This window comes from Nannospalax galili, unplaced genomic scaffold (assembly GCF_000622305.1).
Source record: "Nannospalax galili isolate Female #2095 unplaced genomic scaffold, S.galili_v1.0 scaffold572, whole genome shotgun sequence".
NCBI lineage: Eukaryota > Metazoa > Chordata > Mammalia > Rodentia > Spalacidae > Nannospalax > Nannospalax galili.
Window position 1 is genome coordinate 1,009,003 of NW_008331829.1, and position 19,383 is coordinate 1,028,385.

Sequence of the window (19,383 nt, forward strand, 5' to 3'; positions counted from 1 at the left end):
GTCTTTATCAGGTAGTCCTTTGAGGGATACTGAAGATCCACACTACAACACCATTTCTAGGTGGGAATTGAAACAGGACCACTCAAGAGGTCTAGAGCACCTTTCTGGGTAGGAATTGAAACACAGATTATTTAACTTTTGTGCAAGAGCAAATTCAATGTTAGCATGTAAGCCGTAGTCCTAAAATCATTCCAGTTCTTTGACTCTAGTGCTGATTTTGATGATAGGAAGAAAAAAACAAAAATCAAAACAGATGCTTCCCAAACCAATAAAGATCTTTAAGATATCCCCCCCACAAATAGTCATTTGAAGGAAATAGAAAATAATCTCAGAAATCTTTCCAATTATTTAGATATGTTTTAGAAATTTTGGAAAACATGAGCATAGTATAGATTTTATGCGAGTGATGTTAGGTGCTACAGGTTGAATTATGTTGACATCCCTTAAAAATTCATGCTGCCAACTTAATCCTCGTGCCTCAGAATGTTACCTTATTTGGAGATAGGTTCTTTATAGAAATAGGTAGGTTTAAATTGGGCCATTAGGATCTACACTAATCCAATTTGACTGTCTTTATAAAAAGAAGTAGTTAGAAGATACAGGGAAAAGAGAGCTGTCTACAAGTCAAGATACACACAACTTCCAGACTTGTGGGAAAATGAATCTCTATTGTTAAGATTCCTCTTCTTTGATTATTTTGTTCTGCACATAGCAAAGGATATAATGAGTTTTGTTAGTCTGAGGTACAGATGAATGAGTGTCTTTGGAAAGGCCTAGAAAAGTTTAAAAAAAATGATTAAACCAATCCTGTGAACGAAGAAGGAACCTAACTCCTCCACAATTTCAATTCTTACTTTTCCACTCAGTAGTTTTTTTATTTATGTGTAAATCAGTTTGTCAAATGCTTTGGGTTCAAAAGTAAATTTGGTATAGGTTATACCCTTGAAGAGATTATATTATAATCATAAATATAAGCAAATGAAAATATTATGAGAAAACGTCATGGATAAAATATGGTCAGGACAGCAGCAAGTGTTGACCTCATCAAGCTCTCAAAGGCAGGAAGTTTCATGAGCTTCTTGGAGGTTTTAGGAGTTTTTGGAAATGATAACTAAAATATTTGCGCTTTGAGGTAAAAGTCTGAGTTTACTTGAACAATCGGGGTCACTGAGGGATTTTAAGTAGAAATCAGAAATGATGTCTTTAGAACACTAATTTATATATATATATATATGTATATATGATAACATGTGACTTGATGAGGGAGAGAATTACAGTAGACACGGTAGGAAAACAGGAAGGTTTTGCAGTGGAAACACTACATTTTTATTTGAGCATAATGAGTTTGAAATAGTTTTAGAATTTTCTTATGAAGAGTTTTCCTGGTACAAATTCATATTCAGTCCAATGGCAGCTTGCCAATTCAGCAATATGTTATTATACCCCAAAGACCACTGTTACATCATCTGAAAGTGAATCTAATGGTGTTATTAATTTGATGAGAGATTCTTACTCATTAGCCAAAGTATCTTACTGGAGAGATATTAATTTTATAAAAGTAACACTGAGAAAAAGTCTTGCATTAATTTATTGAACATGTAAAGAGCCTGGCATCTATTTGTAAATGTAGAGCAATTTTGGAATAACTGGAAGATTGATCAATATAGGCAGAGTTGCTTACCAAAAACATGTGTTAAAGAATATTCTTTATGAATTGACAAGCTCTGAGGCAATAACACTTCCCCTTTTGGGAATAGTCTTTTAGGTAATGTATATGCCAGCATTTGGCAAACATTGGAGGAACATCAACTATATAGCAATGTTACAAGTAACTACATACTCCTCTTTCAGCACTTGCATACACAAACCCTTTTTCTATCCTATAATTTCTCCATTGAGTATAATGCTAGAGAACCTTTGGTTTCTGGGGCACCACTAGGGATGAGCTGCTTAGATCAGTATTGTTTTAATTGCAATAGCAGCAAAAACACATCTACAGCATTGGCACTTTTGACAAGGAACAGGGAACTCACAGAGATCTTAGTGATTGACTGCACCGAGGATCTGCAGCTTCTTGAGATCCCAGCTGCATGGCTTTTCTGTGACAGTTAATATTTCTAATACTTAATAGGAGACTTCCTGGTGTGACAACACAGACAGACAGCAGGAACTCGAGACTACTTACTTCCTGTGTAGTAACAGTGAGCCGTGATTAAATCACAGTGAAACAGTTTCTCCATACATTAAATGAGTGATTGAACTAGAGCAGTGGTTCTCCTTGGGATTTGCCCAAAGGATTCAAGTCAACATATCACAGAGACACTTGAATATCATATCAGTGTTTATTGAAACAGTATTCACCTTGGCTAATTTATAGAGCCAAGGTAGGTGTAAAATGACAGGAAGGGTGGGTAGAGAAAAGTGTTCTGTGCTACAATGGAATTTTTGGCATAAAGGAAAATTAAGTTTTGTTATTTGCAGGGTAGTGGATGCAACTGGAGATAATCATATTAATTTAATTCATTCAGTCTCAGAAAGAAAAATATGATTTATATTGGATTTTACATATATAAAATTGCATATATATATAATGTGAAATTAGAAGTGGATCTGTTTAGAAAAACAAAGGAGCTTAAAGTAGCAAAGTTTAGAAAGAGGAGTGAAGGGCGTGGTGGGACTATGTGTAATATACAATACATACTGTTGTATGTAAACAAGGGGGCAAAAGTAAATATCCAATAACAAAGTAATTAGAAACTGACAGCTCTTTGTATTAAATACATTTACTCCATACAAAACTTACATGTGATGTCAGGACATTCCTATAGCCATGGAAACATCCTAGCAAACCGGATTTGTACACAATGAAGTCCATGGTCCCTTAGGGCCTTTCCAGCTCCCAAATGCTCTGATTATCGGTTTATGCTCTTGAGCTCCAGAGACTCGTTCTCCTTGTTTGGCAGCTGTTCTGGCTGGGGCACCTCTGGTTCTTCTGGGGTGTCTAATGAACAGTCAGCAGGCCAGCTGTGTTGATTTGTTCCATGACCTCATTAGGCATCCCTCGTATTTCCCAGCTCTGACTATGCACACACTCTCTCTCTACTACCCTAAAGATTTCCTGTTTGATGTGCTGTGAAAAAATTGGACATGTCTCAAAGCCATGAATATGCCAAAAAGAAAATGTAACTTCCATTAGCACTTTGGCTCTCTCTGTGTTGGTGTTAGATATTGATAATACTTTTGGCTCATTTCTCAGATATTTTTGTCATCATAACTTTAGGGGTTCATTTTTTGCATTGCATAGATTATAGGGTAGCGAGTTCTTTACAAATCTTGAGGATGTGTATTCATTAATGCCAGACTGTATTATGTGCATGCCTATAGGTAATTATTTATCTCTTGTATTTCATATAAATATGCAAGAATTGGGGAAAGGAAAAGGCTATTTGACCAGCTATGTTATGACCCATTCTAATTTCAAGCTTGAAATTATTTTTTAATTTTAATTTATTTTACATGTATGAGTGTTTTGCCTGCATGTATGTAAGTGCACTAGTATCATGCTATATCCATGGAGGCCAGACGAGGGCATCATATCCTCTGGAACTGAAGTCATTGAAGGTTGTTTTCAGCCATGTGGGTGCTGGGAACCAAAACCAAGTCTTCTGCAAGATCAGTCGTAGTCTTAACCACTGAGCTGTCTCTTCAGTCCCAAGTTTGGAACTATTAATCTTTAAAGGATCATGAGTTAAGCTAGTTATATGTTACTTTTCTGTTGCTGTGATAAAATACTATGAACACGGTAACTTATGGAAGGAAGCGTTTATTTGGCTTAAGGTTACAGAGGGATAAAGAGTTTGTCATGTCGGAAGGCATGGGAGCAGAGGCCGTCAGCAGAAAACTGAAGGCTCTCATCTTCAGGTAGGCACAGGAAGCAGAGAGAGAGGGGAGAGAGAGAGAGAGAGAGAGAGAGAGAGAGAGAGAGAGAGAGTGAACACAGTCTAGCAGTGATGAGCTTTCTTCAACAGGGCCACACCTCCTGGGGATTCCATGACCTTCCCAAAATAGCACCCCAACTGACCGAGTGCCCAAATACTTAAACCTAAGGAGGACATTCTCATTCAAATCATCAAAATAGTATTAAACTTAAAAAAAAAATCCATCTTAGTTTATTGTTATTTGTTCATTTTAGGTTGTTTTTAGGCATAGTCTATCTATCTATGAATCCAGGCTGTCCTACAATTCAGTGTTCTTTTTCTAACTTCCCTAATATTGTAATGGTTTATTGCTCTACTTGACTTTGGTGCAATCATTCACAGTTCTGTTATTCTGAAGGATAATGAGATGAGAGAATAATTGAATAACCTAGATACAAATTATGTCAGAGTGCTCCCACAACCATTCCTGTTTACCTTCATAAGTTCACAGTTCCTGTAAGACACCATGAGGGGCATACCATTCCAGCAAATAAATAACTGTTAGTAGCAGCAAACTCTAGACTGAATATGTTCCTTAGTGTAATAATTAATTTGCCCTAAGTGATGAATTATAAATGTAGCCAGTGTTCAGTCTCTGTTCTAGCCTCATTATTTGCATGTACCGTTACTTACTCATCAATAAAACATATACCTATCCATTCAAGCTATTTAGTTACAAACAATTCTATCTTTAGATTCTCATAGGATCTAAATTTCAGAATTTGTTTATAAATTAACTTGTTGAAATAGTTCTGTATCTTAAAAGTATAGATGGCATGAAAATGAGTTCTCATACTATTTTTTCTTTAGTTATTAAGGAGCCTTTTGCAGTATACTCACTTTGATATTCATATACAAACTTGTGAGTCTGAAGCCTGTGTCACTGGGGTCTTAATGTTGGATGCAATCAGGCATCTCTATATAAGTGAACTATCTATACAGATATTTTGCCAAATGTTCAGTTGGATTATGTTGAGCTTTATGTTATTTATATTATTAACTAATATAGGTACTTTGTATACACTGGATACAAATTCTTTATGAGATATGAGTTTGTGACTTGCATTTTCATTGTCATGTTAGAATCTTGTAAATGCTAAGCATCTAAAAAATTTAAGTCAATCTGTTTTGTCACTTTAGTTCATTATATCCCTTTATGGTATTATGCTAAGAACTCTGCCTAACCCAGGCTCACAAACCATTCATTTATTTTTCTAAAAGTTTTTCATTATATGCTTTCAATATAGGTTTCTGATTTGAGTAAATTTTTATGTGTATATTCAGGTAGGGATCTGCTTTATTTTTTTACATTTGTGTGTGTGTGTGTGCATGTATGTGTTTGTGTGTGTGTTCATGTGCATGTGTGTGCTCATGTGTGTTCATGTGTATGTGTGTGCTCATGTGTGTGTGTTCATGTGTGTGCATGCAGGAACACCACATGTTACAGCATTCATATAGAGATTGGGAGACTTCAAGTATCAGAATACCTAGAAGCACCTTCACAATCTCTGATGGTGTCTACGGTTCTACATTCTTTGTAACAACAGGGTTTCATGGTCTACATGTCATCACTGGCTCTACATTCCTACTAACCTGCCTCCTACGACAACTAAAATTCCACTTCACCTCAAAACACCACTTTGGCTTTGAAGCCACAGCCTGATATTGGCACTTTGTAAATGTAGTTTGACTTTTCCTGTATGTATCAATTTATTGATGAGGGTCTTATTCTTTTAGTATAATAAGTACTTCTGACTTCCAATCAGACAGATCAGAAAAGTCTCTGAAAAGAATAATAAACTTACTAACCACCCTGCTCATCAACATCAGCATCTCCTTAATCCTAGTATCTGTAGCCTTCTGACTACCACAACTAAACCTATACTCAGACAAAGCCAGTCCGTATGAGTGCGGGTGTCAGTATTTGACTTCCTCCTTGTTTGAGGCAGGGTCTCTTCTATGTTTCCTTCTTCTTTTTTTCATTGATCCAAGAATTCTATACAATATATTGTGATCATATTTAGACTCCCTCCCCTGTCTTGAACCTCACCTTACCCACACCCCCAACTTCATATCCTCTGTTAGCAAATGACACTGTATTCAGGCTAGCCAGTCCATAAGCTTCTGGGAGTCTCCTGACCCAGCCTCCGATCTTGCAGTGGAGCACTGGAATTATAGGTAGATGGTTTGGTTCTGGCTTTATGAGGAATCCTGAGATCTGACCTTGGTGCTCATGTTTCACAGCAAGTGCTTTGCCACTGAGCCATCTCCCAGAGCTCCAAGTTCATTGTTCTTTTGACTTTGCCTATGCAGTTTGTTATTCCAGCATCAGTGATTGAAAAAAAATCTTTACCAAATTGCCTTTGTCCTTTGTGGAATCACAAGGTGCCTGTGTAGGTATGGGTCTCTTTGGAATCTCCATTTTATTCTGTTGACTTATTTAGCTATCTTTGCTATTTAGCTATCTTAGCTATCTTTGGCCCGCTGCTATACTTTCTTGATTACTATAGTCTTATAATAAATCTTTGAATAAAATCTGTATTTTATTTTTTCAGTTATTTGTATGTGTGTGTCTCTGTGTAAGTATGTATATGTGAGTGCAGGTTCCCCCAGTGGCCAGAAGTATTAGAGCCCCCTGGGATTTCAGAGCCCCCTGCAATTACAGTCACCACACGTGGGTGCTAGGAGTTGAACTCCAGTCGCCTGCAAGAATAATGCTTGCTGAGCTTGCTGACCCATCTCTGCCTCAGACTTTCTGTGGGATACAATTAGCTTTGTTACTTGCTGATCTTTCTCCAAGTTGGTTACTCCAGGTCCTCACATTTCCATTTTAGCCTCACTTATTTATTTGCAGGAAGAAGCATTTACTTTTGTTCACATCTATGTAAGTTTTAGAATTGTCTGTTAAATTCTACAAAGGGATTTGTTTGGGTATGTTAAATTTTTACATTGGTTTGAAAACTTTACAAATTTTGCATCAACTGAGCAATGAACAAGTTGTGCCTTTCTATTTGCTTATGTCTTTTTTAGTGTCATTTCTCTAGTCTCTTTTCTTAACCATGTTTTGTGACTTTTGATTCAAGGTATTATTCATATTTTTGCTAGTTGAATATACACACACATTTCATTTATTTATTTTTTTAATTTTATTTTTTAACTGAAAGTTTGCAATTTTCATATAACATAGTTTGGGATATTTAGATTCCCTCCCCTATCCTCACCTCCCCACACTGTCTTCCACTAATGAGGCCTATAGAGCCTGACTTGTTTCCCCAAATGTCTTCAGTGTGGGTCCACTGGGCCCATCAAGACTCCCATCTCTGTAAGACACTGACTCTCCCCCTCCCAGCAGCCATCAATTGCTAAAAGTTCCTCAGGTAGGTTGGGTTTCTTACCCACTTCCCCATGTCTATGCTGGGATTTTGCCTGGCTTGAGCTTGCATGGGCCTTGTCTGTGCCATCACCATGGCTGTGAATTCATATGAGTAACTGACTAGCTGTCTGGAAGACTCTGTTTCCTTGTGCTAATCCACCCTCTCTGGTTCTTACAGTCTTTCTGCCCCTTCTTCCACAATGATCCCTGAGCCTTGGGAGGCAGAGGTTTGACATAGGTGACCTCTTCAGGGATAAGCACTCTGTAGTCTCTTGCTCTCTGCACATTGGCCAATTGTGAGTTTCTGTGTTAATCACCAACTGCTGCATAAGGAAACTTCTCTGGTGAGAGTTGGCGATGCAGTCATCCTATAGGTAGAGTGTAATAAAGATGTGTCACTTAGGTTAAGTGTCTCATAGACACTTATTCTCTGCAATTGATCAGTCTGGAACCCTGTAATAGTCCCCATCTCTTGCAAAAAGAAGAAGATTATTTGATGAGGGCGTGAAATGCATACTTGTCTGTAAATATGAGGATACGTGTTTAAAATAAAGTAAGAGATTACATTGATCTAAGGATGTGGCAAAAGTAGGTTTTTCTCTAGGATCTATGTCCTCTCCAGTCATGTAGATTTGGCTATGTTTACAGTACCACACGCGAAACTGCCCACTGAGCAGGCCTTAGTTCCAATTAGACAGCTGTTGATTACTCCCAAGATAAAAAGTGCCATTACTACACTAACAGCTGTAGTTTCCTGGGCCAGTCCTTGTTTATTAGGCTTCACAGCTTTGTAGGATTAAAATCCAGAATATACAAAGAACTCAAAAAACAAAGAAGCAAGAAAAGCAATGACCCAATGAAAAATGGCATTGAACTTCAAGTCTGCCTTGCTTGGTGGGAAACCTCGCTTTCTTGACAGATGGTGATACCGACTGGTAACAGAGTCCTGGACTCTGGGACTTGTGCTTTCCTTTACCACAAGCTGTTTATTAAAAAGTTCAGGTTTTTTAAAAAAATATTTTACTTATTTATTATTTTTATTTATGTGTATGCATGTATTGCCTGCATGTAGGTAAGTGCACCTGTGTCATGCAATGCCTGCAGAGGACAGAAGAGGCTGTTGGATCCCCTGGAACTGGAGTGACACACAGTTGTTGGCTGCCATGTGTGTCCTAGGATTCGAACTCGGGTCTTCTGAAAGAACAACCAGCGTTCTTAACTGCTGAGCCATCTCTCCAGCCCCCTAGAAGGTTTTATACATTACAAGGAACTGGAAGTCATGTAGGGTTGGGCAGTTATACACAAAGATTTAGGATACAATTAGACAGGAAACAGGACATTAGTTGGCACCTGTTTGTAAAGCAGGATGCTTAAACTCTTACCAGTGCCTATCTTGTAAATTATTGGCCACAATGTCTTCTTTCTTAGAGCTCAAAGCACAGTAAACTTTTAGCTTTTAGCCCAGGAGTCAACCTTTAACCTGGCCTATTCTTTTAGCTAGTGATAGCCGAGTTATCTGTTCTAGACAAGGTGGCGGACTAAGGGTTGTTGACCAGGATACTCTCCCTCTGAACAAGGAGTCTAAACTTTGGACCTGGCTACTTTTCTCCTGCTAATCTCAAAGTGTTCAGCAAGATAAGACTATCAGAGCAGCTGTTTTCAGTGCCCCTCTCTTTAGCAGAGAATGTAGCCTGGACTTGAAAGTTTTAGGCTCATCTCTCCCTAGGGCATGCCATCCTAGTTTCGTATAGCTCTCAAGCAAGAACTCGCAAAAGAAGAAATAATAATGGATATGAAACACCTTAAAAGTGTTTAACATTCATATTAATTAGAGAAATTCAAATCAAAATCACTTTAAGAATTGATATAACCCCAATCAGAATGTCTAGGATTATTAGAATTCATGACAGTAAATACTAGTGTGGATGTGGAGAAAGAGGAGCCCTCATTCACTGTTGGGATTGAAAACTGTTGCAACCATTGTGGAAATCAGTATGGAGAGCTCTCAAAAAACCAAAAATAAATCTACTCTATCATCCCGTCATATCTCTCCTCAGCCTATATCCAATGGACAGATATTTCACATTTTTAATGTGACTTTACATGGTATTTTTTAAAAACTAAATTTTTGATTATTTGTTGCTAGAGTATAAAACTATATCAAATTTTGTGTGTTATGTTGTTCTTAAGTTCTGCAATCTTGCTAAGCCCATTTACTTCTAACAACTATAAGAAACTTTATCTGTGCAGGTTACCTTGTCTTGTCATCACTTATAAAGAGTGTTTTAGTTTATTCTTTCCAATCTTTGGTCGTCTTTCTTTTGGACTCACTAATTCCTCTCTCTCAAAGAAACCAGTGACTCAAACAAAATAACAAAACAAACTCCAAAGATACACACAGTGTTCTGGCAAGAACCACCAGTGTAATGTTGAATAAAAAGCTGTAGGACCAGACATCCTCCCAGTGTTCCTGATCTGGAAAGCAGCTGCCCTTTCACGAATAAACATGACAGTGAGATGCAGGGCTTCACCCACCTTGGGCTCTGGAGTGCCCTTTGGCATCTGCTGTGCTCAGAATGGATGTTGGGCTTGGTCAAATGATGTTTCTGCATCTATTGAAATGGTTGCTTTCTTGTCTGTTGATAAAGTGAATTGTATTTGTTTTTGGAATGCCATGCTAATCTTTCATTCCAGCATACAAATGCACATGTTGTTGGGTTCTATAGTGTAACTTTTTGTGTAGAATGTGCACATTTATTTTCATGAGCCACGTAGGCTTAGTTCTCTACTTTTCCTGTGCGACAATGGTGGTGGTGGATGCTGGTCTCATAAAACGAATTAGCAATGTTCTCTCCTTTTTAGTTTTCAGGAAGAATTTATTTTATATATTTATTTTATTTTTGGATATGCAACCTGGGGCTGTGTGTATGTTAGGCAAGTGCTCTGTGTCTACATTACACCCCTTGGCTTGGAATATTGTTGGAATCGGAACTCTCATTAAAGGGATTGCTTTATTTATGTATTCATTTATTCATTTTTGTGTGCACATGTAGGAGCACAGTTGCCATAGTAGCACACATGTGAAGCTCAAAGAACAGCTTTGGGGAGTTGATTCTTTCCTTCCACTGTGTGGGTCGCAGTATTGAATCCAGGTCATCACCCTTGGCAGGAAGTGCCTTTATGGTCTGAATCATCTTGACAAGTTGATTCTTGAGATTTTAATTTGATTTTTTTTTGTTTAGGAGAATTTTCCAGTGAAGCCACCCTAGTCTGGTCTCTCTCTCTCTCTCTCTCTCTCTCTCTCTCTCTCTCTCTCTCTCTCATACTCTGTATTTAAGGCAAGAGCAGTGTGATTAGAAAAAAATTCAAAAGGAATTAAAAAAGACTATTTTTTGAATGAATGAGCAGTTAATGTTCTTGAAGGAATGTTCTCTGTTTCATCGAGGTTGCAGAATTTATTGGCATAATGTCTTCATAGTATTTCCCTAGTGTACTTGTGATAATAGTCACATTTGAAGTCATTCCTTCTCTCTTTTCTCTGATACTGGTAATCTGAGTCTTCTCTCTCTCTTCTCTAATCAGTCTGACTATATGTTTATCTTTTCCCCCTAATCTTTTCAATACATCACTTCTGGATATTATTGGATTTTTTCCCTGTTTTTTCTGTTCCTGGCTTCTCACATTTCTTTCGTTTTAGTAGTTTTTGTTTGCTGTTGTTTTTTCTGCTTTCTCTGTTTACTGATTTGCCAATATTTTTGAATTGTATTGTTTCAGGAACTATTTTGTTGGTGGGCTGAGTTTAATCAGCTGTTTTTTGTTATAATTTTATATTTCATAGGCTAAGAGGAGCTTAGTAGAAGGATGCCATTTTCTCCCCCGAATCAGAATGGGTGGATCAGATTTGATGACACTGGGCATGCTTGGTGTTCTGGGTCTTTATCACTAACATTTGACTTCAAAAGTATACATTTCTTTAATTCAAAAATTAACTGTGTTGAAAGAAATTTAATTATTTCGTAAATAACACTGAAATAACTGATTGAGATCTGTACTCACGTCACTTAATATTGAAAATGATGGGGGCAGAGCGTGCGGAGCCGGTGGGCAGCCAGTGAGCCAGCGTGCACCACTCCACAGCGACCCGAGGCTTTGCGGGACCGAGTCCGAGGCATCGCGGAGCCACTGGAGCGTCTCCCGCGCGGTCTCTGCTGGGCCCACGCACCACTCCGCAGCGACCCGAGGCTTTGCGGGACCGAGTCCCGAGTCGGAGGCATCGCGGAGCCACTGGAGCGTCTCCCGCGCGGTCTCTGCTGGGCCCAGGAGCTGGGACGCCGACAGCGACAGACCCCGGAGTCCGGCCAGTCCGCTCGGGCCGTCGGAACCGCCGTGACCCACTTCTACAAGGGCCCTTCCTGCCGGCTGTCCACCGAGGTCAAGAACGAGATTGCATCCAAGTGTGATCACCGGGCAGAGGAGGATCTGCGCAATTGGAGAGAAGAGGTGACGCACATGAGCATCGGCACCAACTTCCAGCGCATGAGCATCGGCACCAACTTCCAGCTGGGCCTGAAGGATGGTATCATCCTGTGCAAACTCATGAACAAGCTACATGGCATCATCCTGGGCGAACTCATAAACAAGCTACGATGGCATCATCCTGTGCGAACTCCAGCCAGGCTCTGTGAAGAAGTCGGCGAATCCTTGCTAAACTAGCCTCAGTTGGAGATCATCGGCAACTTTATTAAAGCTATTCAGGCTTACGGTATGAAACCACATGACATGTTTGAAGCAAATGATCTTTTTGAAAATGGCGACATGACCCAGGTTCAGACTACACTGGTGGCTCCAGCAGGTCTGACTAAAACATTGACATTGACATTGGATCCAAGTATTCAGAGAAACAAGACATTTTGATGAAGGAAAATTAAAGCTGGTTATTCTGTAATTGGTTTGCAGCCAGGCAGGCATGACAGCCTATGGGACTAGGAGGCATCTTTATGATCCCAAAATGCAAACCGATAAACCATTTGACCAGACCATGATTAGTCTGCAGATGGGCACTGACAAAGGAGCCAGCCAGGCTGGGATCTTAGCACCAGGTGCCAGAAGAGACATCTACAATCAGAAGCTAACATTACAGCCAGTGGGTAACTTCACCATTTCTCTACAGCTGGGGACCAACAAAATCGCCTCCCAGAAAGGAATGAGTGTGTATGGGCTTGGGTGGCAAGTGTATAACCCTAAATACTGTGCAGCTCCCACGGAGCCTGTCATTCACAACGGAAGCCAGGGCATAGGAACCAGTGGGTCAGAAATCAGTGATAGTGATTATCAGGCAGAATACCGATGACTATCAGGGCGAGTACCCAGATGATGACCCCCGAGAATACCAGTATGACGACCACCAAGGTATCGATTACTAGGTTGACAGGCAGGAGGAGATCAGTATTTAGTTCATTGTTTGTACCCAGTGAGGATCAAGCTTGCCTTGAGTAATTTTTATCTCGTCTTCCTAAGACACTATTATGCTTACTGTACCTAAAAAAATGGCTGTACATACATGCCTTTTTTCTTTTTTCCGGCTCTTCCCTAAAATAATAGTTGCCTTTTAGTGCTGTAATAATTAAATCCTACAGCATAACCAATAACTTGCAAATGAAGTAAAAAGGAATACTGTGAAAGGGGAGTTCTTGTACAGACAATTCTTTTATGGAAGATCTATGCATTTTTTACAATCTTACAGTTAAACTGGTATTTTCAAACAATAGGAAACTTTTTTTACAGTTTAGTGTATGGCTTTTACATGGAAGACTAAATTCATGCTGATTTGCTTTTAAATGTGGTCTTTGCCAACTAAATCTAAGGCGCAGCATTTTAGAAACTTACATATCAATGTCTCTGCAGTATTGTTTGCTGATTTTTAAATAAAGTCATGACTCATTCTCCCTCTTGAGCCAACAAGGTCTTTCCAAGTGGCACTTTTAAAGGCACATGTACAAAAATGGCTGCCAACATGTCGGTCTGGGTGGGTGGTCGGCTGCAGAGTCTTCATTTGTGCCAATGTATCGATATAGAGTTGCTCTGTTCTCTTCAACTGTATTTATTGCTGCATTTCTCAGCATAAACTTATCCCATTGTATTTTTTATAAATAAATTTTTGAACACTAAAAAAATATTGAAAATGATATTTTCAAAAAAATGCATTTTAAAATAAATGAATTTTTTGGAGAGTATCAATAAAAATAAACCATGCCTCTGCACTGGCCTTGAAAGAGGTACGGAAAGAAGAATCCCCTGAAGAGTCCCCACCTCCCCACAAGCAGCTGTTCATGAACAGAAGTGGCAGCTCATGTGCCACTTGCACCACCAGGCAATCCCTGTGTACAGAGGTGCTTTCTGTTTTCACAGACTTTTTAACCCCAGGAACTTTATCACATAAAGGCGTGGAGTTTTCGAAAGTGAGAGAATCAACCCAAACCATCTCTACCTATGGAAATGCTTCCAAGTATGTAAAATGATCATAACATCAGCCCTCTGAACAGAAGGTAGCAGTTTAAAAGGGAACTTAAAGGATGGTATAGGTCATTACTGTTATCTTAACAGTATGTTTATGGATCTTCAACTGATAAGTAGTCTCAAATAGAGATCCATTTTGTATCCAAATATTACAGAGTGTGGGGGGAAATCCCTTTGTAAAAATTCTCCACCAATATCTCCATAATCTCTACTTCACTGAGTTTCATCCAAGTGCGAAAATGAAAAATTATAACCTGCCAAGCATCAGTGGCAAAGTGAAATGAAAAAATTGTGAGTTAATAGTAGTGATGCCTCCAAAAAATTTCCTGGCCAATTTAACATAGCTTCATCCAAGGTCACTTCGCAGAGCTGATTATTCTTAGTAATTTTCAGGTGAGACCATTTTAACTTGGTCATGGTTAGTGAAGATTACGAAAAAGCCACAGAAGGTTCAAGATTCAAGGTTACCCAACTTTCTGAAAAGAAATGAAGCATAGTCTCACTTGACTTCTCTAAAACCTAGCACAGAGATAATGTTCAAAGAAATGAAACTTAAAGTTTATGCCATCTTTTGTTTTTGTTATGAAGTCATCCTAACTTGAAACACGGGAGTCAGGAAAGGGAAAGGGAGTGGTTTATTTGGTTCTTAAGCACCATTTCTTGTAGGAAATTGTCAATGTGTTCTCTTGGTAATTTATTCTGGTGTTTGAAGAAATAATTGTAGACTTTATTTTATGTAGTATTGATCTCTACAACCAGTTACAGCTTTTTAAAACTTCGATAAAAGAGCCAAGTTTACTTACTTTTATCCAATGTAAAACTATAAGAATCTATAAGAATTATAGATTCTTTTGTGTCCGTAAATAACTTAGATATATAGACAAGTGTAAAGAAGAAATTAAATTCTACAAATGGGTATTGTGCCTGATGTGTTGCTACCTCCTTCTTAAACCTGTGTATGTATTTATTGATGGGAAGGTGTATGTGTGCTATTCTGTTTAGATAAGAAACAGGAAGAAAGGATATTTTTTAAAATTTTTATTTATTATTATTATTGTGTGGGTATGTATACATAGTGTGTATATGTATGTGATGTGTGTGCACATGCTATGGCATGCATTTAGAGATCAGAGGACAACTTTATCATGTTTGTTCTCTCTTTCCAAGTTTACTTGGGTTCTGGGGATTGGAATTGTGTCATTAGGCTTGTACAGCAAGTGCCTTTACTCAATGAGCCATCTTGCTATCCCAGTAAACAAGATTTAAAAAATGAGTTTATACTAGAGAGTTGGGTGTGGTTGGTAACACTTGTGATTTCAGAATTTGGGAGGCAGAGGCATGGCACTGCCATTTTGAGACCAGCCTGGGCTAAATAGCAAGTTCAGGACTAGACTGAGTTACATAGTAAAATCTGGTCTTAAACAAACAAATAAAAACAAAGATATGAGATGTAACTTAGTGGTAAAGTTACTGTATTTGTGCACAAGGTCCTGAGTTGTGTACCAGCACTAACAAAATAAGTTACCCTAGAGATATAATCATTAACACTGCAGCTCACCACAGGGAATTTCTGTCTTAATAGTTACACATTCATATCTTCAGTTTCAGGGACTTCATCATAGATCTGCAGCATCTGAAACTAATGGACATTGAGAATATTTACAATTTTACCATGTGAACAATTCTGAAATATATCTAAATTTTCAATATCAGTCAGATTAGAGCAAATTTCCAAAGTCAAAATGATGGAAATTTAGATACTTAATATCTATTATGAAATACTATCCATATATATGTAAGTTTTTTTAAATTTTTTAATTTATTTTATTTTTAAATATTTTACTTATTTTTATTTTATGTGTATGAGTGTATTGCTTGCATGTAAGTGAGTGCACCCATGTTGTGCAATGCCGTGGAGGTCAGAAGAGGGTTTCGGATTCCCCTGGAACTGGAGTTAAGGACAGTTCGCAGCCGCCATGTGGGTGCTGGGAATCGAACCTGGTTCCTCTGCAAGAGTAATCAGTGCTCTTAACCGCTGAGCCGTCTCTCCAGCCCCAGAAATATGTAAGTTTATATTTCCTTGTCAAATGAACTTGAAAGCATTCTGTTATTATAATAATAACATTCTTAATCTCATAATAAAGATACTCTTTATTAGGTGGGTGCGTTGTATTTTATTTATTAGTGATGCTGAGTACAGCTGCAAATGTTGAGTGACCTGTCCTTTGTTATTATCCATCCTTTATCAACATCTGTCCTTTGCAAATAACTTTTGTGAATAACTTGCTCATGTTTTTACCCCCTTTATGTTTCTTGTATGAGTCTTTTTTCTTGATATTAGAACCCCTTTACATGTTAGAATTAGTAATCATTTGTCACAGTTTCATTTGTTAGTTTTGTTTATATTTTCCCTCAATGTCTGTTTACCTTTTCCCTGATTCTTGCTTCTGATTACAGAACTTACCGACCGAAGCATTTCCTAGAGAAACTTTTATAACTGTTTAATGTTTTCTTCTGAGACATTTTGATGTTAAAATTTCAGCCCATAAATAATTTATTCTAATCTCTGAGCTAAGGAAAATAAACTAACTTGTTTTATGTTCAATAACAGTATGGCAATATGCTTATTGGCTTGGTATATTTTACCTATGATAATAGATGTTCAGAATCTGTTTGGAAGAGATTTAGACATTCTACAATATATCCTCAAGGCATGCTCAAAAACTGAAAAATAGCTGGACTTGGTGGTACATGCCTTTAATATCAGGATTCGAGAAGCAAAAGCAGGTGGATCTGTGAGATCAAGGCCAGCCTGGTCTACATAGCAAGTTCTAGACAAGCTGGGGCTACATAGTGAGGCTATGTCTCAAAAACAAACAAACACCTTGAAAAATAAGTGTGTTTTTCTTTTGGGTAGCTTTACATGTCTACTGAAGTATCTATGACTTTTCCTACTTAAACTTTTTAATATTTGAATATTATTCTTTTAAAATTTCAAGCTGATTTATGGCAACACAATTTACACACAAATGTCAGTAGTGATATAGGCCCACAGCAGTCAGAAAGAGTGGAGTTTCCAGCAACCCTGCTCTTGTGCTTCCGCAGTCTGTCCATTTCCTTTATGCTGGCCTCGGGCAACTATTGATTTGCCTTTTCTACTACAGATTTCAGAAGTTCATATGCATGAAGTAATACAGCAGGAGCTTTTTGTGTCTGGCTCTGTTTATTCAGCATAATGCTTGTCTACAATCTGTCTACATGTGTTCCTTTTTACTGTGGATCAGCATCAATTATGTGGCTACCATTTGCTTTTTCACTCACATATATACGATTTGGCATTATTGGTTTAGCTGAGATTTTTCCCATTATGAATATAGCTCTAAGGACATTCTCATAAATTTCTAAGATTGCACATATGTTTTGATTTCTATTGGACTACATAATGCAGTATGACATTGGGTTGAATGGTAAGTCTGTGTTTACATGGGTCACTTGCTTTGAAACTGCTGGATGTTTTTCTGATGTACCTGGTCCCTTTTGCATTCCCACCAGCAACCTATGAGAATTCTAGTAGTTTCCGATTCTTGTCAACTCTTAATATAGTCTGTCTCTTTAATTATAGAATTATAGAAGCAGTATGTCAACCTTTGTAAGTTGTGGAATCGACAGATTAATTTTGGGAGAATCAACATTATACCAGGGTTGAGTCTTTAGTTTACAATGGTAGTATATTTTTATTTACTTATGCTATCTTTGTTTCTGTAAAGTTTTGACAAGGGTAGATACCTCATATATTAAAACCATTCCAAGGCTAGGGCAATGGCTCAGTTAGTAAAGATCTGAGTTTGATCCCCAGAATCCCTATATAAAAGCAGATTCTGCTTGTAATCCCAGCACTGGGGGATGCAGAGATAGGAGCATCCTTGGGGCTCTCTGCCCAGCCAGCCTAGTCTATTTGGGAGTCCTACACCAATGTGAAATCTTGTATCAAAAAATCAGATTGGAAGGCAGTTGAGAAGTCATACCCAGGATTGTCTTCTGGCCTCTACATGCACACACATGTACATGTGCATATATATATACACACACATATACAAAAATTCTTAGTACTTCATATTTTGGTGTAATTTGGAGAGCTACTTTTAAACATGTTATTTGCTAATTCATCACCAGCACATAGGCATATGATCTTGACTTTTGTATAATTACTTTGTACCCTCTACTTTTTAAACTCAAGTGTTAGTTTTAGTAGCCATTAGAAAATCCCTTGGAGTCTCTGAAGGAGTGATTTCTTTGCTAAAAATAACATATTTCTTCACTCATACTCCCCTTAAAGCATCTCTTTTACAAAAGTCTAGCCATAGTTTGCTGTCTGGTTGGGTAGTACTGTATTGCAGGTAGAGGAGGAAAGCTGTCGTCTTTCCAGCTTTCCAGCAAATATCCAAGAACAATGCTAGGTGCAGTGTAGGTTGTCCAGAGCTGCTGCCTTAGTCTTCTGGGGCTCCTGTAACAGAACATGATGAAATTGACAGCTTGCACATTTGATCGCATGTTCTGACAGTTCTGGAAGATGCAATGTCAAAGGCCAAGGTTACGTCAGACCTGGCTTCTGGTGAGGCCTTTCTTACTAACTCCAGATTATGACCTCCACTGAACCCTCTCATGATCTCTGGAGCCCCATAGGGATCACAGGGATACATCTGTGGTATCCTTGACTTTTCTTGTAAGTATGCATGCTGGTTCTGTGGATTAGTCCCTGTATTAGTCACTGTTCTGTTGCTGTTATAGAAACACCGACCCAAGCAATTTATAGAAGGAAGAGTTTATTTGAGGTTACAGTTCCAGGGGAATTACAATCCATCATGGCAGGGAGGCCGTGGTGGCTGGAGGTGGCTAGAGCAGGAGTAGCAGAAGCTAAGCTCTGACATCATCACATAGGCACAGGAAGCAAGAGAGAGCGACTGGAGTTCTGGCAAGGCTTAAGAACTCTGTAAGCCCACCCCCAATGATGTGCTTCCTCCAAGAGAGCCACACCTCCTAAAACCTCCCCAAACAGTGCCATCATCTGGGGACAAAATGTCCAAACACTTGGAGCCTATGGGGGACATTTTCATTCAAACCACCAAAGTCCCCAACTCTGCAGCCCTGTTTAGCTGTCACCATCTCCCTCAAATCTTTCCTTTAAATAAAATTAGGTTTGCAGTTACTGATTTGACAGATGAATTTTGGAGGGAAACAAGGCAGTCCTTAAAGAGGCACTGTATAAGGTTGTGAAGTTCCCTCTATTTCTAATTTGCTTTAAATATTTATCTTGAAAAAGGGTTAAATTTTGTGAAGATTTTTTTAGCATCTATTGAGATGACCATATGATTTTCCTTTCTCTATTTAGTATGTTAATGTATGAAATTACACAGTTCGTATTTCAGTGTTAAATCCTTATGGTCATGTATCTTATACGCTGTATTAAAAAATTGTGTATTTAGTATGTGCATGTATGTAGGTATATGATTATGACTG

The 19,383-nt window shown here is 38.3% G+C and overlaps 1 protein-coding gene and 1 pseudogene across 4 annotated transcripts in view; both read left to right on the plus strand.

Annotated features, from left to right (window-relative positions):
• Naaladl2 (N-acetylated alpha-linked acidic dipeptidase like 2) overlaps positions 1-19,383 on the plus strand; it is a 1,296,606-nt gene that overhangs the window by 15,168 nt on the left and 1,262,055 nt on the right. The gene's annotated exons all lie outside the window — the stretch shown is intronic.
• On the plus strand, positions 11,845-12,773 carry LOC103728958 (annotated as a pseudogene).